The sequence below is a fragment of the Dendrobates tinctorius genome, unplaced genomic scaffold (assembly GCF_039654945.1).
Source record: "Dendrobates tinctorius isolate UK_male_01 unplaced genomic scaffold, ASM3965494v1 ptg000060l, whole genome shotgun sequence".
Taxonomy (NCBI): domain Eukaryota; kingdom Metazoa; phylum Chordata; class Amphibia; order Anura; family Dendrobatidae; genus Dendrobates; species Dendrobates tinctorius.
In genome coordinates, this window is record NW_027361728.1 from 65864804 (window position 1) to 65889627 (window position 24824).

Below are 24824 nucleotides of genomic sequence, written 5' to 3' on the forward strand. Positions count from 1 at the left end.
GCAGACGACGCCATCCTAAGCATGAGCATCCCACTTATGCGTCTGCTCATGCAAACTTTGACGCACCTTAAGGAGCAGGCGTCTGCAGCCAATGTTGATGAGGAGGAAGAGGAGGAGGGAATCCTTGATGAAATTCAGCCATTGTCTGCTCAGGGACCTCTCCTGGACGAGGTGGAGGAAGAAGAGGAGGAGGAGGAGGATGATGGGGATGATTACTTAGGGGAGGAGGATGCATCTCGTGGGGCAAGTGAAAATGTTGGCGTGGCAAGGTCTGGTACAGGGTTTGTGCGTGACTGGAGGGATGTGGATTTGCCAGAAAGTGCTCCTCCACCCAGCACTCGCAGTGCATCATTGACACCGGGAACATTGGCCCACATGTCAGATTATGCCTTGCGGATCCTAAAAAGGGACCCCCGCATTGCCAAAATGATGAACGATGACGACTACTGGTTGGCCAGCATCCTGGATCCACGCTATAAAGGCAAATTACAAAACATCATGCCACAGGAGAACCTTGACCTAATATTGGCTAATAAACAAGCAACTCTGGTAAATCGGTTGCTTGAGGCATTCCCAGCACACAGCAGCGGTGATGGTTCTCACACGAGCCGTACGGGCCGGGGGCAGCTTGGCAGAGGTGTTCGTGGTGCACACAGCAGAAGTGGCGTTGGAGACAGGGGTTTCATGACAATGTTGTGGACTGATTTTTCAAATACCGCTCACACAACTGGTAATACTGCATCGATGGAAAGTGACAGGAGACAGCAGTTGTCAACTATGGTAACAAACTACTTTTCCTCCCATATCGATGTTCTCCCACACAGGTCATTCCCCTTTGACTATTGGGCCGCTAAACTGGACACCTGGCCTGAATTGGCCCAATATGCCTTACAGGAGCTCGCTTGCCCAGCTGCAAGTGTGCTATCGGAAAGAGTCTTCAGTGCAGCTGGATCAATCCTGACAGAAAAAAGGACCCGTCTGTCAACCCAAAATGTGGATGATCTAACCTTCATTAAAATGAACCATGCATGGGTTTCCAAGGATTTTGTCCCACCTTCCCCTGATGACACATAGGGTGACAGAAAAATGGCTTGCTTTGGTCCACCTCTTCCTGGTACTTCACCTATTTCGCCTTTTGCATCAGTTGAATGTCCAACATCAACATATGCCACTTTCTAAAACTCCCTAACTGTGCTGCCTCCCCCCCATGGCCGGGGTCACCACCTACCGCACGACACCGTGCGAGTGCCGTTGCCCTGGACAGGTGGGTAGGCCGACTCTTGGGCGCGGGCACTGGCACAGGGTCCCTCATAGTGCAATCAAGTGTCTCTGACGGTGGTGGTGCACACCCGCCGTCAGACACACCGCTGTACTATGAGGGGCCCAGTGCCAGTACCGACGCCCACGAGTGGGCCCCCCTTGCTTGGGCAGGGCCCCAGCATTTGCAATCTTTACCTCTCCCTGCTCCTACGCTGTGTAATCTGGGCCGTCAAATCCATACTGTGCCTGACACCGTCTGAGCCTGCCTCCTGAGACATATATTTTGAATGTGTACGCTATCCATACATGTTATCCAGGGATACGGTACCCTTTCTAACCTTTGTGCAATCACGTGCAATCCATACTGGGCCTAACACCGTCTGAGCCTGCCTCATGCTGTATAGACATATATTTTGAATGTGTACGCTATCCATACATGTTATCCAGGGATACGGTACCCTTTCTAACCTTTGTGCAATCACGTGCAATCCATACTGGGCCTAACACCGTCTGAGCCTGCCTCCTGAGACATATATTTTGAATGTGTACGCTATCCATACATGTTATCCAGGGATACGGTACCCTTTCTAACCTTTGTGCAATCACGTGCAATCCATACTGGGCCTAACACCGTCTGAGCCTGCCTCATGCTGTATAGACATATATTTTGAATGTGTACGCTATCCATACATGTTATCCAGGGATACGGTACCCTTTCTAACCTTTGTGCAATCACGTGCAATCCATACTGGGCCTAACACCGTCTGAGCCTGCCTCATGCTGTATAGACATATATTTTGAATGTGTACGCTATCCATACATGTTATCCGGGGATACGGTACCCTTTCTAACCTTTGTGCAATCACATGCAATCCATACTGGGCCTAACACCGTCTGAGCCTGCCTCCTGAGACATTTATTTTGAATGTGTACGCTATCCATACATGTTATCTGGGGATACGGTACCCTTTCTCACCTTTGTGCAATCACGTGTAATCCATACTGGGCGTGAGAACGGCTGGCGAGCTGTTAAGCAAGCTACAGCACCTGTCCAGACAAGTACAGGGATTCCCTAGCGAGGAGACTTATTTGATTGTTTTCAATGTTGGGACAGCAATTTTTGGGGAGCACTATACTCTGGAGAATGATAGATGGGGCCCACCATACACTGGAACATTCCAAAGGTGGACATCAGACACTGGAGCAGCATTTACAGGGCCCATTATACACTAGAGCATTAGAAATGGGGCCCATTATGTTTGGAGCATTATTTGGGCCCATAAGACAGTGGAGCTTCATCCATGGGGACCAACATATACTGTAGCATTATGTGGAGCTCATCATATACTGTTTCAAACATTATATGGGACCAATAATTCTGTATGGAGAAATAGATGGGCCTCGTCATGAGATGTAAAAAGTGAGGTATTTTTCATTGTACTATACCGCTATTTCTCTGCCGTATCGGAGCATGATGAGTTGTGGTATGTGTTAAAGGGGCGCTCTTTCGCCCAGGGCACATGAAAACCTGGAGCCAGCCCTCCCCCCCCACAGTTTGTAGCCAAATAACCCCCATTTTTCAGTGCGTAACTTGTATTATGAAGTTAATTAAGGTTGACAAGCTTAAGAAAGAAGAATTGATGCTTTTGGTATTCAAATGGGCACTGTAGGTGTGTTTCCTGTCCTCCTCTCACTGCCGACTTTTATTCCCCATTGACTTACATTGGGTTACGTGTTTCGGGACGACCCCGACTTTTCCCTATAATCGGACGATCTTGCTCGACCCGACTTTTGGAAAAGCCGGGTTTCACGAAACGAAACGCGACCCTAAAAAACCAAAAGTCGCTCAACTCTAGTTGTGGGTATTGGAGGAATAATTAAAGCTGAGTTTTTTACCCTTTTTCTGGTTTCTGCCTCTCCTTTAGCGCTCCTATAGACCGCTTTTTTTGTTGTTGCTTCACATTGAATTTTCCTCTCTGAGGTTCAGCGGCAGGAGCAGCTTGGAGGGCAGTTGCTTGTGGGAGAACCTGCATTTGCTGGGCAGTGCTGGTAAGCTCCGGGATCCTTGGTGTTCACTTACGGCTGGGATCGGCCTCAACTTCACATCCGGAAGCCGGTGAGAGATGGACTGACCAGGAGAGTGGAGGTTGTTGACAGCCACGTACAGTGCCCTTCTGGGTTGCGAGGACACGCTTCCCAACTACCATTCACATTCACACAGTGGTTGTGCAAGGGTGGCACAACCCTGTAAGGTGAGCACCCTGTCGATTCAGTTAGGGAATTAATTTTAACACAGGTACACTCATTGCGCCTCTCTTTGCATTTTATTTTTAAAGTATAATTAAAGGTTACTATTATTAATAGATTGAAGATGGTGAACGTAAAGCTCTTTAGCTTTGCCATGATTAGGAGGAAAGAATCTTTCACGTGAGCACAACTGCAGAAACGAGGGCTCACTGCTGTGCTGGCATAAGGTGGAGTAGGGTGAACAAGCTGCTAGATTGTGAGAGAGGTGCAGGGGGGAATGTTGTTGTGAATTGAGAAAGATAAGGTCTGCTTGGTATGTAAGAACAGTCAAAAACAGCAGGCATGTCCACTTCCATATCAGCTGACAGGCTCTCAGTCACCCCAACTGTAGGGGGTAAACTAGTGGAGGATCTGTGGCTGGAGACCTGTGTTACAACACTTGCCACGGTGAAAGAGGAAGAACCAGAAGATGTGATTGATAGGGTGGATGGTGGTTGGCGAGGCTCTCTAGTCTGCATTTTAGCAGTGACATTCCCAGAATAATGCATGTTGATCGCGCATGTGCCAGTTCAAGCATGTACTACTCAAATTATTTCATCTTTGTAAACTCTACTATGTTGTTTTTATAAAAGTTGACAGATAATGTGATTTTTTAGATTTTTTCCAGTCTGAAAAAAATACTTCGTATGCTTACATTTTTCTGACATTAGTAGTATACGAAACTTGATATTTGTGCCCCCTGAGTGTGGCTGGGTATGAAAGCTGTTGCATGTGGTATTAGGGCTCCCAGCACAGCAGGCTTTCACTGATCCCTCACTCACCTCATCATACTTAGACATTCAATTGAAAGCTGTAAATGCTGGCCCAGACTCCGATACCTCATGCATGACTGATTGCTGTCGTGCCATGCTACAATTTATACTGTGGGTGAATTGAGTCCACATTCATCGTGTCTATCCCTCATTTGATATGTTTTGTCAGCTTTTGGGGCTGTTTGAAGGTGTTGTGCATGCATTTTTGCCGCTCATTGACTTTAATGGCATTCGGTTATGTTTGGCGAATATTCGACCAATAAATCTGAACCAAACATTGAAATATATGCTCATCTCTAATCGGGATGCAGCCAGGAGGCCTCATTTCCTAATCCAAATCATTAGAGCTAATACTGTGTTACAGTCAGGACTCAAGGGGTCTCATTTGTTAATCAATATCATTGATGCTGCTAATATTGAGGTGCAAACAGGAGGCCCCATTTGCTAATAAAATTACTTAGGGCTATTATTGGGGTGTAGCCAGGAGGCACCATTTCCTAATCCAAATAGTTTGGGATAATAATGTGTTGCAGTCATGACATTTTCCAATCAAAATAATTAGGGTTAATATGTGATTTCAGTAAGGACTCAGGAGGTCACATTTGCTAATTAAAATTGTTAGGACTAATATTGGGGTGCAGCCAATAAGCTCTATTTGCTAATCAAAATCATTAGGGCTAATACTGTGTTGCAGTAAGGACTCAGGAGGTTACATATGCTAATAAAAATCATTAGGGCTAATACTGTGTTGCAGTCAGGACTCATGAGGTTCCAGTTGATAATCAATATCATTGGGGCTAATATTGGGTGCAGCCAGGAGGCCCCATTTGCTAATCCAAATCATTTGGGATAATACTGTGCTGCAGTCAGGGCTCAGGAGGTCGAACGTTCGACGAACAACGTCGAACACCATTGAAAACAATGGCAGGCAAACACAAACACATAGAAAACAATTACAAAACACCTTAAAAGGTGTCCCAAAGCAGACAAAATGCTCAGAATACAAAAATAAATATGGAAAACGGCAACTAAATATAGAAAAGAGGTGGAGGAGTACCGTATATACTCGAGTATAAGCCGATCCGAGTATAAGCCGATTCCCCACGTCATAGTTGCGTTGAGATGGGGAGAACTTTCAAGAAAAGAAGGCACAGGGATTCATCTTAGAAGTCACAGGGTCTTTTTGGGACAAAACAGCTCCTGCACCAATCTCAGAAGCATCTACCTCCACCTGAAATGGAAGTGAGACATCAGGTTGCCGTAAAACTGGAGCTGAAGTAAATCTCTGCTTAAGCTCCTGAAATGCTGAGATAGCCTCAGGAGACCAATTCAGCACATCAGCGCCCTTCTTGGTCAGATCAGTCAGTGGTTTGATAATACCAGAAAAATTACCTATAAATTTATGATAGAAATTAGCAAAACCCAAAAACTTCTGGAAAGCCTTCAAAGAAGTAGGCTGAACCCAATCATAAATGGCCTGTACCTTGGCCGGGTCCATTTCAATAGTCAATGGAGAAAAGATAAATCCCAAAAATGAAATCCTCTGTACACCAAAGAGGCATTTCGACAGGGAATTCTCTCTCAAAATCCGGAACACAGTCCGGACGTGTTCCACATGAGAATCCCAATGACTAGAAAAGACCAAAATATCATCCAGATAGATGATCAAAAACTTATCCACAAAGTCACGGAAAATATCATTCATAAAGGACTGGAAGACAGAAGGGGCATTAGTGAGCCCAAAAGGCATCACCAGGTACACAAAATGTCCCTCCGGAGTATTAAACGCCGTCTTCCATTCATCCCCGTGGTTGATGAGAATAAGATTATACGCCCCCCTGAGGTCAAGCTTAGTAAACCAGCAGGCACTCAACTCTGGAGAATAAATCAGACATCAGAGGTAACGGGTACTGATATTTAGCTGTCATCTTGTTAAGGGAACGATAATCAATACACGGTCTTAATGAACCATCTTTCTTGGCACAAAAAACCCCAGCACCTAAAGGTGACGAGGATGGTTTAATATTACCCTTCTCCAATGACTCCTTAATATAGGATCGCATAGCATCATGTTCGGGTACTGATAAGTTGAAAAGCCGACCCTTGGGAAATTTACACCCAGGCATCAACTCAATTGTCATAACTCCTATGAGGAGGCAAAGACGCAGACTTGCTCTCACTAAATACATCAGAAAAATCGGCTAGATAATCAGGAATATCATGAGACTGAGGAGAGGTGGAGAAAACAGGAGCGTCCCTAAGAACACACTGACAACCCCAACTCACCACAGACCAATCCAAAACTGGATTATGAGTTTGCAACCAAGGAAACCCCAGAACAATAGTATCATGCAAATTATGCAGCACCAAAAATTTACTATTTTCTTGGTGGTCTGGGGCAACCCGCATCGTCACCTGGGTCCAAAACTGAGGTTTATTCTCCGCCAAAGGAATAGCATCAATACCCGTCAAAGGAATAGGCGTCCGCAGAGACCACCACAATGTTTAGCAAAGTCCAAATCCATCAGATTCAATGCTGCTCCTGAATCCACAAAAGCCTTCATGGAAAATGTGGATAAGGAGCAGATCAGTGTAATTGCCAAAAGAAACTTAGGTTGTATACTGCCCACAGAAAATGTGTGTGCAAAACATTTCTCTCGTTTTGGGCAGACAGAAATAATATGAGAGACGTCTCCACAGAAAAAACACAGCTTATTATGCCTTCTAAACTCCTGACATTGCGCCCTAAACAAACCTCTATCACATTGCATAGGTTCAGACATTTGTCCAAAAGGTGGCAACTCCTCTCCTCTCCTCCACCATAGTATCTTTTATGGTTTCTAACAAATCCTTCCAAAAGAGAGCTGCCAAGGCACCATCATTCCAGGTAGTAAGGACCGCCCACTTTCGGAATTTTTGACAGTATAACTCTGCAGAATCCTAACCCTGTTTCAATGCCAATAGGGTTTTCTCAGCTTGATAAATAGCATTAGGTTCCTCAAACAACAACCCCAAGGCTTGAAAAAATGCATCCACATTAGTCAGAATAGGATCTTCAGGTGTCAAAGAAAACGCCCAATCCTGGAGATCGCCGCGCAGCAAAGAGATGACAATTTTAACCTGTTGCGCAGAGCTCCCCGATGAATTAGGCTTCAAGGCAAGAAATAATTTACAATTATTCTTAAAATTCAAAAATTTAGACCGATCCACAAAAAACACATCAGGAGTAGGGATCCTTGGTTCAGTAGCATGTGAATGAGCGAGATAGGCGGAAATTCCCCGCACTTCAGCAGTGAGCTGCTCCACACGATCAGACAATTGCTTAATCTCCATTTAAAAAAAAAATCCTCCTATGGCCCCAGAGAAAAAGAGGAAAAAATATACATATAAAAAAAAAAATTCTGACACTTTTTTTTTTTACAATTCCTTCCTGCTTTTGAGTACCCTAGAATCTGCGGTATGGCTGGTGATTCAGTTATGAATAGGTCACCATAGAGAAAAAAGCAAACAAGCTAAGCCACAGAAAACCAGAGTGGTTGGTAACTATGCAGATTGCAGATCCCTGATCTTACCACACAACTAGCAGTAGCCGTGGAGCGTGCCTACGATGAACCTAGAGGCCTCGTCGCGGCCGGAGGACTACATAAGCCTAAAGCAAGAAAAGGGAAAACTAACTGCCCCAGAGCAGACCCCAAAGGAATAGATAGCCCCCACACATGTATTGACGGTGAAACAAGATGAAGGCACAAACACAGGCAGGAAAATAGGCTGAGCAAATGATGGGGCCCAAACTAACTAGACAGGAAAGGAAAGGGAAGAAACTATCTGCAACCTGCAAAAAACCCTACAAAAATAATGTCCAACACTTCTGAAAATTAACCCTGAAGTCACTAGACTTCTCCCACTATATCAGCACTCTGAAATATTCTGAGACAGAGCAAAAAGAGACCGAATTAGTAAGGGACAAAAGCCAATTGGCAAAATACTGATAAATAAGAGTGGAAATTCAGCTCAGCCCCCAGCCGGGGCTGGCAGACCACACAAAAAACTGAATAGACCAACAAAATCAAGGGTGAACATTAGCAGAAAAACCTAGCTTTAGATGACTGGAACAGAGCTGAAAACCAAGAGCTGACAAGCCAGAAGGAATCACCAGCAACTGAATAGGGCATCGGCTGTCTTAAATCCAATCAGAGAATCCTGAAATCCAATTGTCATCCTCATTCTCAGGTGGCAGATCTCCACCGATCAAACCAGCCGCACCACCTCCCGTCACCACCAGAGGGAGTCCAGAAGGGGAACTCACAACTGGTGAGAATGAACTCACAACAGATTGGCAAGTAAGATGAGAAAGCTTGGGCTAGGGGAAAATGTGTGTAGATGGGTAGGTAGCTGGCTTAGTGATAGAAAACAAAGAGTGGTTATTAATGGTGCATACTCAGATTGGGCCAGGGTTACTAGTGGGGTACCACAGGGTTCTGTATTGGGCCCCCTACTATTTAATATATTTATTAATGATCTAGTGGATGGCTTACACAGTAAAATACCAGTATTTGCAGATGATATAAAACTATGTAAAGTAGTTAACACAAAGGAGGACAGTTTGCAACTACAGACAGATTTGAGTAAATTGGAGAATTGTGCTGAAAAATGGCAAATGAGGTTTAACACAGATAAGTGTAAGGTTATGCATATGGGAAGGAGAAACAGATGCTATAATTACTTACTAAATGGGAAACTGCTGGGGAAATCAGACATGGAAAAAGACTTAGGCATCTTAGTCAATAAGAAGCTAAATTGGAGTGCCCAGTGTCAGGCAGCTGCCACCAAAGCAAATAGGGTCATGGGATGCATTAGAAGAGGTCTGGGGACACAAGATGAAAACATAATTCTTTCTCTGTACAAATCACTCGTCAGACTACACTTGGAGTATTGTGTGCAATTTTGGATGCCGGTGCTCAAGAAAGACATTACTGAACTTGAAAGGGTTCAAAGGTGGGCTACTAAAATGATAAATGGAGTTGGTTCACTACAATACCCAGAAAGGTTATCAAAATTAGGTCTATTTACTCTAGAAAAGAGAAGACTTAGGGGAGACTTAATATATATATGTACAAGTATATCAGAGGGCAATACAGAGATCTCTCCAATGAACTGTTTGTACCAAGGACTGTGACAACTGACAAGAACAAGGGGGCATTCTCTTCGTTTGGAGGAAAGACAATTTCTGCACCAGCATAGAAGAGGGTTCTTCACGGTAAGAGCAGTGAGGCTCTGTAATTCTCTTCCTGAGGAAGTGGTGATGGCCAGCTCACTGAATGAATTTAAGAAAGGAATGGTTGCTTTTCTTTTGAGTAACAGTATAGAAGGTTACGAATAACAGAATATTATAGGTAGATGGTTGACCCAGCTTAGGGGAAGGAATTTTTTTCCCTATGGAGAAAATTGGCTTCTACTCTGTGGGTTTTTTTGCCTTCCTCAGGATCAACAATGCAGAACAGCTGCACTAAAAATAGGCTGAACTAGATGGACATAAGGTCTTCCTTCAGCCTTCAAAACTATGTTACTATGTTACTATGTTACTGTATTTTGCTGGTGCACGTGCTGGTCTGAAAAATGTGTGAAACAACTCACAGAAATTGCTTATGTCACTTACACTGCTTCTAATGTTTTTGCATTGACGACTCGACGTTCCCAGGGTTAGAAGTCTATAACTATGATTCATTCTGTGTGCCTGACTGCTGTCTTGGGGAACAAATATTTAAGATTGTCTACAAGTGTGTTTCAGTACTCCAGCATTCACATCCCTTTCCAAGGGGGAGAAGCATCTGGCGAAATTTACTCTTGCCCCGCATATTTAACAGAGTGGCAAGGCAACCCAGTATTCAGCACTATTTCAAATTCCTACAATATTGGTATCATGTTGCAGATAGTGCAGCAAGAAGGCGCTCATGTGTTGGGCATGAGGTCCAAGTCCATGGTATCTTGGTGGCTGGGTAGCACTCAAGCTTGCTTTCTACTTCCCCTCCCACCAACCACAGACAACAGAGAGGGAATCATTATACTCATCATCTCCTGACTGTTGCATGCTCATCATCTTTTCCTCCTTATCCTCCTCCATTTGTTTCTCAGCTCCTGCACGTTCACTAACAGTTTGACTGGTGCCATGACCCTCCCTCAATCATTGTAATCCATCTTCTCATGGCACCCGCTTGTATGACGACAGTGCAGACCTTTGAGATATTGTTATCCCTTCCACATCCTCCTCTGCTTTCTCCTTTTCCTCTGGGACTACCACCTCCTCCAGCAGACTACTCAAAGTGTGCTCCAGCATGTAGATGACTGGAATAGTGAGGCTGATGATGGCATCATCAGCACTAACCATCTCATATTAGCCTTTTCAAAACTGTGCGGAAGGGTGCAGAGGTCCTTCATCTGTGCCCGCTCCACAAGCATGATATGCATCACGTCTACACTACATTGGCCCAGGCTATGCAAAAGGACATATTGCGCCAGGGCTCGTTTCTGCTACCACATTCGCTGCAACATGTGGAGAGTGGAATTCCACCATATCGACACATCGGATATCAAATGGTTAACTGGTAGGCAGAAAGATCTCTGTAGTGATGCAAATCAGTGACCTCTGGGCTGTGAATGGTGGAAGTGAGCACACAGCGACTATGCTTTCTGCAGCAGCGCATCCAGGCTGGGATAGTGGCGGAGAAATTGTTGTGACGCAAGGTTGAGGACGTGAGCCATGCAAAGTCTGTGTGTGAGGTTGCCCCAGAGTAGGGCTGGCAACAGGTTCGCACTGCTCCAGGCCCAGCGGTCGGCACTCATAACAAGTGAGCATTTCTGCTATAAAGAGCAGAGCTGAAGGCCTACTCTGTGTAGCACAGGCGATCGGATGATCGCATCTTTTAGTCTCTCATGGAAGACAATGAAGCAAGTGAAAAGTTAAAAAAAAGTTTTTAAAAATATATGTAAAAAAAAGGTTAAATCACCCCCACTTTGCCCCATTCAAAATAAAACAATTAAAAATAGAGAAAAAATGCACAAATTTGGTGTCACCGCATTCAGAATTGCCACGATCTATCAATATATAAAAAGAATTAATCCGATCGGTAAACTACGTAAAAAGAAAAAAAATGAAAACGCCAGAGTTAAATTTTTTTCTGGCCACCAAAACATTACATCAAAATGCAATAAAGGGTAATGGAAACATTGTATCTACACCAAGGTCACAAAAATTGAGATGCTACGAGTCCTAGAAGATACAAAACCTACAAGAGACAAAATGAGCAAAAACCCTGCTGTAACTAAATATTGAAAATACAAAAGTGCATTTAAATAACAGAGTTCTTAGTAATACTGTTTTTGATCAAAAATATCATAAAAGCTATCGCACTTTTGACAAGGTAAGTCTTGGAAGATGATGCAATTATTTATCTTTTTATATAACAAACTTAGGATTTTTTTCACCACTTAAATAAAAATTAACCTAGACTTGTTTGGTATCTACAAATTCTTAATGACCTGGAGAATCATAATGGCAGGTCAGTTTTAGCATTTGGTGAACATGGTAAAAAAAAAAACCTCAAAAACAATTGAGGAATTGCACTTTTTTTGTAATTTCACCGCACTTGGATTTATTTTCCTGTTTCCTCTACACTACAGGTGCTTCTCACAAAATTAGAATATCATCAAAAAGTTAATTTATTTCAGTTCTTCAATACAAAAAGTAAAACTCATATATTAGACAGACTCACTACAAACAGTGATCTATTTCAAGTGTTTATTTCTGTTCATTTTTATGATTATGGCTTACAGCCATTGAAAACCCAAAAATCATTATCTCAGTAAATTAGAATACTTTATAACACCAGCTTGAAAAAATGATTTTAACATCCGAAATGATGGCCTAGTGAAATGTATGTTCAGTACATGCACTCAACACTTGGTCGGGGCTCCTTTTGCATCAAATAATGCATCAATGCGGCGTGGCATGGAGGCGATCAGCCTGTAGCACTGCTGAGGTGTTATGGAAGCCCAGGTTGCTTTGATGGCAGCCTTCAGCTCATCTGCATTATTGGGTCTGGTGTCACTCATCATCCTCTTGACAACACCTCATAGATTCTCTATGGGGTTAAGGTCAGGTGAGTTTGCTGGCCAATCAAGCACAGTGACACTGTTGTTTGTAAACCAGGTATTTGTACTTTTGGCAGTGTGGACAGGTGCCAAGTCCTGCTGGAGAATTACATTTCCATCTCCAAAAAGCTTGTCGGCAGAGGGAAGCATGAAGTGCTCTAAAATTTCCTGGCAGACGGCTGCACTGACTTTGGTCATAAAACACAGTGGACCTGCACCAGCAGATGACATGGCTCCCCAAACCATCACGCGTATACTCGCTCATCACTATTAGTATGTTTCAAATAAGAAAACTAATTAATTACTACAGCATACAGGAGACATGAGGCTTTTATTTTCAAGCTTATTGTACAATTGTTTCTGAACGCGGACCAAATCAAAAGTGGCCAGTTTTTGGTCTTATTTTACTACCTTTGCTTCCTTGGATATTATTTTTTTTTTCAAATCCACTATAGGGTTCCAGATATATGGGCCTTTCTATTTAGCATGGAGCATATGTAGAACAAACTTTTAAGCCCCCAGGGAATCCTGTGAGCATCGCCCCCTTTTCAAAGACTATAAAAAGGAGCATACTGAATGCACTAAATAAATAGTGTATTAAAGGGAATCTGTCCCCTCATTTTCGGCCTATAAGCTGCAGCCACCGCCATCAGGGGCTTATCTACAGCATTCTGTAATGCTGTAGATAAGCCCCGGATGAAACCTGAAAGATAAGAAAAACAGATTAGATTACAGTATACTCACCAGGGGCGAGTGCGGTGGGTGTCGTGGTCCAGTCTGGCGCCTCCCATCTTCATACGATGATGTACTCCTCTTTGCTTCTCCCTCGGCTCCTGTGCAGGTGCAATGCCTGTTGAGGGCAGAGTAAAGTACTGCAGTGGGCAGGCTCCGGGAAAGGTCAGAGAGGTCCGGCGCCTGCGCACTGCAGTACTCTGCTCTGTCCTCAACAGGGGAGATAAAGTACACCAGCACAGGAGCTGAGGGAGAAGCAAGGAGGAGGACATCATCGTATGAAGATGGGAGGTGCCGGACGGGACGGCGACACCCACCGGACCAGACCAAACGCCGGGGTGAGTATAATCTAACTCTTTTTTTCTTATCTTTCAGGTTACATCGTAGGCTTATGTACAGCATTACAGAATGCTGTAGATAAGCCCCTGATGGCGGTGCCGACAGCTAAAATGGGATGACAGTCTCCCTTTAAAAAGAAAAACAGAAAGAAATAGAACATTCAGGGGAGCAGTGCAAATAAAAGAAGATCTAGTTTGTATTTGACGTGGTCAGAGCTATTTAATGTCTGTAGGAATACATTCCTAGAATTATCTTCAATGAAGAAAACACAGGCCTCATTCAGATGTCCATGATATTTCTGGTGTATGTAAAAACAGAGACCATTTGTTCATCAGCGTTTTGCATCGGAGTTTCATCAGTGTTTAGTGAATTTTACAGTTTCTACGATAGGAACTTATCAGTGATTTCCTTTGATTAAATGATAAATATATGCTGCAAAGCTTCTCCATCCATTGCAGTGTTAATCACAGACACCAAAATGACTGTACACTGATGGCATCTGTCTCCTGTCCATGATTTCACAGACCCACAGAGTTGTATGAGTAATTTTGGATCCGAAATGGAACTCTCCATGATTTTTTTCAACAGACACCCTATCCAAATTTTTTTTTGCGGATAAGACAGTCCTAATCTTAAGGGTAGATAGTTTCTTCACTCATTTACAATGAGGGTGAATACATCCAGTTACCCAAGAACCAAGTCACATCTGTAATTTGTGGGCATAACTGGCGCATGAAATCACATTTTCTTTTGAATGTAGCCTAGTGGTGAGTTCACATACAGTTTATATTTGTAAACTGGCAGCACGGTGGCTCAGTGGTTAGTGCTGCAGCCTTGCAGTGCTGGGGTCCTGGGTTCGGATCCACCAAGGACAACATCTGCAAGGAGTTTGTATGTTCCTCCCACATTCCAAAGACATACTGATAGGGAATTTAGATTGTGAGCCCCATCGGGGACAGTGATGAAAATGTGTGCAAACTGTAAAGCACTGTGGAATATGTTAGTGCTATATAAAGATTATTATTATTAAAAAAAATAAAAAATTCTTTGGCTTTCTTCTGCTCTAGAAAAATATGAAGTTCACTATGCCTTTGTAGGTAGGTGTGCCGACCGGGGGTGTCCCCTTTTTCCACCGCGAACAGACCTGAGACAGAGACTGAAGTACGTTCAACAGGTCCTCTTTATTGGTCGTCCTCCTGACAACCACAGCAACACAACAGCAGCACGACAGCTTCTATGCACAGGCCCTGGACTGGCTCCCTTCTGGAACTCTCCACTCCTTCTTTTATTCCTCCCTGGGAATTCCCCTCTAGAGTTCCTGTAACTCCACCCCCATGACTCTGTGGTTTCGTAGCCATAAGCTGATGTCAAGCCCTTTTCTCACTGCTCCCTGCTCCCATCTTGTGGCCAAACTACAGTACTACACCATCTTACTCTCCTGCTGCTCTTGGTCTCCCTCTAGTGGCCATGTCCAGTATTTAACATCTCCCATTGTCTCTAGTTGTCTTCCCTTACACTTCTACAGCAGTCCACGTGAAGCACGTTGTACCTTTTCCCTCCTACTGCAGACAGGTTTATGGGTCAGTCCACTTCCCTACACCTTTAGCATTTTATTTAATAAAGGAAGGTAGAAGAGGGACCATGTCTCCTCCTCTCTGCTTTCCCTGCACTCGCAGATTTGTCAGTCGCACTACCGTGGGTGTGATATCGGCAAAGTGCAGTGGTGAGTGAAGACATTCCTAGACTAGTCTGTGTACAGACATTGTTTTTGTATAGAATTCACTATTACGTGAAATAAAGGAGTGGTTGACCATGTCATTAGAAGGGTTAAATCTCCTTGACAGGTTTATTTTTAAATCAAAGAAGTTTTGAGATGACTGGAAAAGGAACATTTTTATGATACTGAAAGCTGTTTACAAGCTGCTATTGTAGTGACTAGACTTGATTAAATCTGCAATGATTCAAATTCACCATATTATGAGGATTTTACAGGGAAATTCGATTTGCAGAGAAATTATTTGATGCAAATTGAATGTCTTTATTATACTCTGGGGTCTCCGTAGATCTCAGAGCATAATGAACATATGTCACCTGCCCTTCTGCCACTTCAACTCGCCATTCGCTCCTTTACGTCTCTTCTTTTCCCCTTCTTCTGTCTCACACATTTCAGCCTCTTAACTTCAGGTCGTGACTTCCAGCTTCACTAGGCCTCAGACATTACAGCGTGATGTACCATGGCATCACAATGTGTGCCCAGAGAGCTATTTGATACTGAAACCATGACATTGAGTAAAGAGGCTGCAGAGAATGAGGACTACAGAATAAGGGGTAAGATGATGTGTGGAAGACTGGACCATGGGGCACAGTATTATTATTAGTTATTTATTATTATTATTATTATTAATTTATGTTATTATTTATGTATGTATTTTTATTATTAGCATTATTTTTTTAATGGTCTAAAATTGTTCAGTTCAGCAAAATGGCGCCATTTTGCTAAATTCATGTGGAGTAAATTGTTAAAAGTCCATATTCAAGAAGAATTCTATTGCTCTTAAATAAATTCACTCATCCCTAGTAGTGAATCTAGTCAACAGATTCAGGGGTTTTTTTTATATACGGTTTTAAAGAATCAAAGTAGTTAAGCCAGGTAATGCAAACGTTGACACCCTAACGAAGCGGTCCGAAACACTCGTTAGTAGAGTTGAGCGAAACGGGTTGGCCAAATTCAGAATCCGCCGACATTTGATAAAGTCGGGTTTCGTGGATCGAAACCCGACCATAGGGTGAGGTCGGCCATGAGGTCACCGACTTGAGCGCCAAAGTCGCGTTTCCCACAATCCTTCCAGCGCCTATTTTCAGCCAATCATGAAGGATGCACACTGTGGGCAACGCGATTACATCGGCAGCGGCCCCCACCATATTAGAGAATGGCATACAAGTGATTGGCTGGCTTTGTGTGGCGTCACAGTGCCTATAAAAGGCCGTGACCTCCGACCGACATCTTACTTCTGCCGATCTTAGCATAGGGAGAGGTTGCTGCTGATCGTTTTCAATAGGGAGAATGTTTAGGCAGGGAAAAAGAAAAAAAAATTGCTTGTGCTGATAGCGAATGTCACTGTAAAACACAATTGTATAGTGTACAGTGACAGGGGAGGATATATTTGTGTGCAGCAGCTCTGTTGGTTATTAGGCTGCCTTATAAAGCTCCCTGATAGCTGCATTGCTGTTTGCACACTGCTGTGCAGAGTCCTTTTTTAAAAGCAAAAATATTTTTATTCCTTTTTTCTGCACAGTTACCAATCCTTCATTTTTTCACACTTTTGTGTGCAGCAGCGCTGGTGGTTATTAGGCTGCCTTATAGGCTCCCTGATAGCTGCATTGCTGTTTGCACACTGCTGTGCTGACTGCTTTTTTAAAAGCAAAAATCCTTTTATTCCTTTTTTTCCGCACAGTAGATACTGAACGTACATTTTTTCACACACCGTATAGAGGTGTACGCTCCTCACACACTACCGTGTACTGGCTGGTATCACGGACAAATACATGCTATATGTGTGTGACTCTGCAAAAAAATACACGGAGATTAACATTTTTCGATACATACACCGTATAGATATGTCCGATTATCAAACAGTATCGGATATCTGGTGTTCTTATTACTGTCACATCTACACAGAGTCAGCGTGTGTGACACTCCATAAATACATATACGGACATTTCCATTTCTCTATACACCGTATTGAGCAGTCCAATTGTCAAACAGTATCGGATATCTAGTGTTCTTATTACGGTCACATCTACATAGAGTCAGCGTGTGTGTGTGACATTCTGTAAATCCATATACAAGATTGACAGTTTCACCAACAACGTATACAGCTGTACACCTCTGATACAGTACCATATATCTGCTTGTTGGATTACGGTGAAATACATACTGGGTGAGCGTCTGTGACTCTCTAAATATATACGGAGATTTCACTTCTTACATACACCTTACACAGTTGTACGCTACTCATGCAGTACCATTTCTCTGCTGGTATTTTTGGTACATTTTCCCAATCATGAGGAAGTCTGGTGGAAGAGGCCGTGGACGTGGGTGGGGGGGCGCAGCTGGTACTGATGGTGATGGTGGTGCTGCATCAGCTGGTTCTGGCAAAAGCACAATAGCAGCTAAGGCAGGAGGTGTTGAGCCTGCGTCATAGTCTGGCACAAGAAGGCCTTTAAGGTTCCCTTCTCTGGGAGTAGGTAAACCGCTTTTAAAGCTGGAGCATCAGGAACAGGTTTTGGCTTACATTGCTGAAACAGCCTCCAGCTCTATTGCCTCCTCTTCTGAAGTTACAAAAACTGCAAGCACAGAGTTGTCAGTGCAGGCCTCTGGTCAGGAACAACACCTTTCGTTGTGTCCTTCACCCACACCAAAAGTGAAGGATGCTGCCGCACACACTTCAGATTACTCCATGGAGCTCTTTTCATATACCATTCCTGGCTTATCAAGTCAAATCCTGATTTCCCAGTCCAAAATGAATCTGACATGGAGCGCACTGATGCACAGCCACTGCTAGATGAATCTGCTGGTACATTCACCCACAGCACTACATTGCCCTCGCAGTCTACTGAGCCCGAATCAGACCCTGGTGAAACTCAGGTGCCCCTTCCCGCATACTATACCACCTTACACGGTGACACAGAGGAAGGTACAGAGGAAGATGTAGATGACATTGCAGATGAGGTCATGGATGACCCAGTTGTTGACCCGGATTGGCATCCATTGGGGGAAGAGGGTGCTGGTGACAATAGGTCAGAACAGGAGAAGGATCCGTAGCAGGCATCGTCATCGCAGCAGCGATTATCCGGCAGGCCCGTAGCTGTCAAAAAACTTGGCAGGACAGCTTGGCCAGATGGTAAAATTAGCACAGCATGCAAGCCCTGAAAATTTGTACCATAGTAGGAAGAGTGCAGTGTGGCAATGTTTTTAACAAAATCCTACTGATGACACAAAGGTTATCTGTGAGAAGTGCCGAAGGACCTTTAGCAGAGGGAAAAATCTAAGAAATTTGAATACCAGTTGCATGCTTAGACATTTAACCAACATGCACTTGCAAGCATGGACAGGCTGCAAAAGCTCAGCTAGCACGTGCACCTGCTCCGACTGAAGTTAGCCGGCAACGCTCCATCGCTTCCCCCACTGTAAGGCCATCGCTAAGCACACCACCATCAAGAAATGTTGAGGTGTCGTCGCTAGGCCAAACCAGTCACGCAAACACAATATTTTCGTGAGGAAACACTGAATCTAGGCCATCAACACCCTCACCATCACCAACCCCTTCTCAGTCCGTCATGTCCAATGCTAGTTCCCCCATATGCATCTCTCAAGTCCAGCTCACCCTACCAGACACTCTGAGTAGGACAAGAAAGTACTCATCCTCTCATTCGCGTACACTGGCTTTGAACGCCTACATTGCCAAACTGATATCATTAGAGATGTTGCCCTTCCGTTTGGTAGAAAGCGAAGCTTTCTGAGAGCTCATGGCCTACGCTGTCCCACGCTATGACCTACCCAGTCGGCACTTCTTTTCTCGAAAAGCCATCCCTGCCCTCCACCGGCAAGTGAAAGACCGCATTGTCCATGCACTAAAACAATCAGTGAGTGGAAAGGTGCACCTCACAACAGATGCATGGACCAGTAGGCATGGCCAGGGCCATTACATGTCCATCACTGCACACTGGGTTAATGTGGTGGATGCAGGCTCCACAGGGGACAGCGGCGGTGAAACAGTGCTGCCTAGCCCATGGTATAGGAAACAGTTGGGTGTAGGCGTTCGACCCTCCTCCTTCTCCTCCTCCTCCAGAAGCGAAAGCTCGTCAACAGAGCGCAGTCGCACGAGCACTCCATCCACATCTGTCAGTGTTGCACACGAGGTGTCCCACTATCGAACAGCTAGTGGTAAGCGGCAGCAGGCTGTTTTAAAAATGATGTGTCTGGGTGACAGTAGACACACCACGGAGGTACTGGCTGAGTACTTGCATCGACAAACTGAGTCATGGCTGGGCAGTCTACATCTTGAGCCAGGCAAGGTTGTCAGTGATAATGGGCGGAATTTTGTGGCAGCCATAGCCCTTTCAAAACTCACACACATACCTTGCCTGGCTCACACCTTGAACATGGTGGTGCAGTGCTTCCTAAATAATTATCCGGAGTTAACAGCCCTGCTCCATAAGGTGCGAAGACTGTGCTCGCACATCCGTCGCTCAAACGTCCACTCCAGTCGTATGCAGAAGCTGCAGCGATCACTCAATCTCCCCAAGCACCGCCTAATCATAGGCGTTGCTACAAGATGGAACTCCACCATGCACATGGTTGAGAGGCTGTGCGAACAGAGGCAGGCTGTAATGCATTTGTGGAAGGATACACAGGCAGGCAATTTGAGGGCATGTCAGGTGTGCAGTGGTCAAAGCTGAAAGACCTCTGTAAAGTCCTTCTGTGTTTTGAGGAATGCACACGGCTGGTAAGCGCAGATGACGCCATCATAAGCATGAGCATACCACTTATGCGTCTGCTCATGCAAACTTTGATGCACATCAAGGATCAGGCATCTGCATCTGAGGAGCAACAGGAGGAGGGAAGCCTTGATGACAGTCAGCCACTGTCTGGTCTGGAAACTGTCGTGGACAAGGTGGAGGAAGAAGAGGAAGATGAGGGGGATGATTATTTTGGGGAGGAGGATGCTTCTCAGGGGGCAAGAGAACATGTGGGTGTGCCAAGGTCTGGTACAGGGTTTGTGCGTGACTGGAGGGATGTGGATTTGCCAGAAAGTGCTCCTCCACCCACCAATGGCAGTGCAGCATTGACACCTGGAACATTGGCCCACATGTGTGACTATGCCTTGCGGATCCTAAAAAGGGACCCCCGCATTGCCAAAATGATGAGGGATGACGACTACTGGTTGGCCAGCATCCTCGATCCACGTTATAAAGGCAAATTACAGAACATCATGCCACAGGAGAACTTAGCGCTAATATTGGCTAACAAACAAGAACTCTGGTAAACAGGTTTTTTGAGGCATTCCCAGCACACAGCAGCGGAACTGGTTCTCCCATGAGCCGTAGTGGGCAAAATGGAAGAGGTGTTCGTGGTGCACACAGCCAATCTGGCATTGGAGACAGGGGTTTCCTGACCATGTTGTGGTCTGATTTCTCAAGTCCCGCGCACACGGCAGCTAATACAGAATCGATTGCAAGTGACAGGAGACAGCAGTTGTCAACTATGGTTACAAACTACTTCTCCTCCCACATCGAGGTTCTCCCTCACAGGTCATTCCCCTTTGATTATTGTGCCTCAAAACTGGACATATCGCCTGAATTGGCACAATATGCCTTACAGGAGCTCGCTTGCACTGCTGGTAGTGTGCTATCTGAAAGAGTCTTCAGTGCTGCTGGATCAATCCTGACAGAAAAAAGGACCCGTCTGTCGATCCAAAATGTTGATGATCTAACCTTCATTAAAAAGAACCATGCATGGGTTTCAAAAGATTTTGTCCCACCCACCCCTGATAACACATAGGTTGCCAGAAAAAAGGCTCGCTTTTGTCCTCCTCTTCCTCTGACTTCTCCAATTACTCCATTTGCAGCAGCTGAAAGTCCAGCCTACACATCAACATATGCTATTTTTTAAACCACCTGAAATGGGCTGCCTCCTCCACCCAAGGCCCGGGGTCAACACTTGCCGCACCCGGGCAAGTGTTGTTGCCCTGAACAGGTGTGTGGCCCAACCCTTGGGCGACGGCACTGGCACAGGGCCTCTCACAGTACAATAAAGTGTCTCTGACGGTGGGGGCCCACTCGCCGTCAGACACACTGGCGTACTATGAGGGGCCCTGTGCTAGTACCGGCGCCCTCGAGTGGGTCCTCCCTGCTTGCTCAGGGACACAGCACTTGTAATACTTACCTCTCCCTGCTCCACCGCTGTGTAGTCTGGCCAGTTAAATCCATCACAGGGACGGCCACTTCAAATTTGGTGTACTGATCGATGATGGTTAAGATGTAGCTATGTCCTGTCCTGCTGGCCTCTACCTTCATATTACCAATGGCTACCATTTGTAATGGACAGAAAAAACACAAAAATTGAGCTTGGTTTGAGATGATACACATGCAGCGTATAAATGCATGTTGACATTGGCCATAAAACATAAAACCTGCAAAAGACAAAGTGAGCAAAAACCGTGCTATAACTAAATAAGTAAAAGCAAAAGTGCATCTAAATAATACAGAGTTTTTAGTAATACTGTTTTTGATTAAAAGTAGCATGAAAGCCATCCCACCATGACAAGGTAACTCTGTTCGGGATAGTCCTACACTGTCTAATATTAAAAACCTTGCTTTGTGTCAAAGTTGACCTCAATGTGTGAACAAAGGCAGACAAAAGGACTGGGTCCCAAACAGTAGACACCAGTCTGGGGAAGCCTTATATACAATTTCCAGCTCAGGAGAGGGAGGCCACACCCCAGCTTGCACAGAATGCAAAAAATACAAAGAAAAAACACAAAAATTGAGCTTGGTTTGAGATGATACACATGCAAGGTTTTTAATACAGTATTACTAAAAACTCTGTATTATTTAGATGCACTTTTGCTTTTACTTATTTAGTTACAGCAGGGTTTTTGCTCACTTTGTCTTTTGCAGGTTTTATGTTTTATGGCCAATGTCAACATGCATTTATACGCTGCATGTGTATCATCTCAAACCAAGCTCAATTTTTGTGTTTTTTCTTTGTATTTTTTGCATTCTGTGCAAGCTGGGGTGTGGCCTCCCTCTCCTGAGCTGGAAATTGTACATAAGGCTTCCCCAGACTGGTGTCTACTGTTTGGGACCCAGTCCTTTTGTCTGCCCTTGTTCACACATTGAGGTCAACTTTAACACAAAGCAAGGTTTTTAATATTAGACAGTGTAGGACTGTCCCGAACAGTTACCTTGTCGTGGTGGGATGGCTTTCATGCTACTTTTGATCAAAAACAGTATTACTAAAAACTCTGTATTATTTAGATGCACTTTTGCTTTTACTTATTTAGTTACAGCAGGGTTTTTGCTCACTTTGTCTTTTGCAGGTTTTATGTTTTATGGCCAATGTCAACATGCATTTATACGCTGCATGTGTATCATCTCAAACCAAGCTCAATTTTTGTGTTTTTTCTTTGTATTTTTTGCATTCTGTGCAAGCTGGGGTGTGGCCTCCCTCTCCTGAGCTGGAAATTGTATATAAGGCTTCCCCAGACTGGTGTCTACTGTTTGGGACCCAGTCCTTTTGTCTGCCCTTGTTCACACATTGAGGTCAACTTTGACACAAAGCAAGGTTTTTAATATTAGACAGTGTAGGACTATCCCGCACAGAGTTACCTTGTCGTGGTGGGATGGCTTTCATGCTACTTTTGATCAAAAACAGTATTACTAAAAACTCTGTATTATTTAGATGCACTTTTGCTTTTACTTATTTAGTTACAGCAGGGTTTTTGCTCGCTTTGTCTTTTGCAGGTTTTATGTTTTATGGCCAATGTCAACATGCATTTATACGCTGCATGTGTATCATCTCAAACCAAGCTCAATTTTTGTGTTTTTTCTTTGTATTTTTTGCATTCTGTGCAAGCTGGGGTGTGGCCTCCCTCTCCTGAGCTGGAAATTGTATATAAGGCTTCCCCAGACTGGTGTCTACTGTTTGGGACCCAGTCCTTTTGTCTGCCCTTGTTCACACATTGAGGTCAACTTTGACACAAAGCAAGGTTTTTAATATTAGACAGTGTAGGACTATCCCGCACAGAGTTACCTTGTCATGGTGGGATGGCTTTCATGCTACTTTTAATCAAAAACAGTATTACTAAAAACTCTGTATTATTTAGATGCACTTTTGCTTTTACTTATTTAGTTACAGCAGGGTTTTTGCTCACTTTGTCTTTTGCAGGTTTTATGTTTTATGGCCAATGTCAACATGCATTTATACGCTGCATGTGTATCATCTCAACCAAGCTCAATTTTTGTGTTTTTTCTTTGTATTTTTTGCATTCTGTGCAAGCTGGGGTGTGGCCTCCCTCTCCTGAGCTGGAAATTGTATATAAGGCTTCCCCAGACTGGTGTCTACTGTTTGGGACCCAGTCCTTTTGTCTGCCCTTGTTCACACATTGAGGTCAACTTTGACACAAAGCAAGGTTTTTAATATTAGACGAGATTGGCGCCCCCCGTTCTACGACGGCTGTACCCTGAAGCTCCTAGATGACCCTAAGTGCCACACTTTTAGTCACTTAATCACCAAGAAAAGGAGTGTACAGGGGTTGCCAAACAGGTAGTTGGGTAGGCAACAATAGAAAAAGTGCAAAAGACAAGACATAAAATGACATGTGCAAATTAGAGTACCTAACTTTCTGTCCCCTATACTGAACACCTTCCTAGCTGCGAAGGTAGGCACCCTACTGGTCAGCGGAATGGCGCCCCCGCTCCACGACAGCTCACCCTAAAATTTGCCCTACTGTGGCTAATAATCAGAGAAGGGTTATGACAATGATATATAAGGAAGGCAAATCTAATAAATATTAGATAAAATGCAAATGCCAGTAACAATTTGTTGATAACAAAAAGAGGGTACTCATATTTAGATGATGGATGAAAAAAACCTCAACGCATTTCTCCTAACCGAATCATCAGGAGGTGGATAGTTAAGATGCCATGTGGAAAAATAGTCAAACACCCCATATATATAGATGCTATGGTATGTAAACACACCCACTTCCCATAGATCATAGAGGTCACGGACGCCAGACATCAAGGTAAATATAGAGCAATGATTTTAAAAGCAGACCTAATCTGTGCCACCTAGTGCTCTACTAACCAAAACCGACACACAATGATTGGCCCCTTCATCCGTCATTCAGGACCCATGATGAGCGCTGCATAGGAATGCTGCCGTCATGTTTCTAATGTTCAGCGTGCGTTCCACCATACAGCGCACGCGCGGTGACTGACGTCACCCTCATCGTCACAGTGAAGATACGTGAGTTCCACAATTCACCGCGATAGGTGGGCTCACTTGTGGGGGCGGCGCCAGCCCTGATCCCTCTGATGACCCGCTCCAAGGTCATCACAATAGGTGAACTCACTTCTAAGGGCGGCGCCTGTCCTGATCCTTCTGACGACGCGCGACCAGGCAGCTGGGCGGCGCAGGGAAGGCGCAACATGCAATCCAAATCCCGTGCCGTCCTGATAGTCGCCACCGTGCATGCGCCACATCATGTTGGAGCTTGG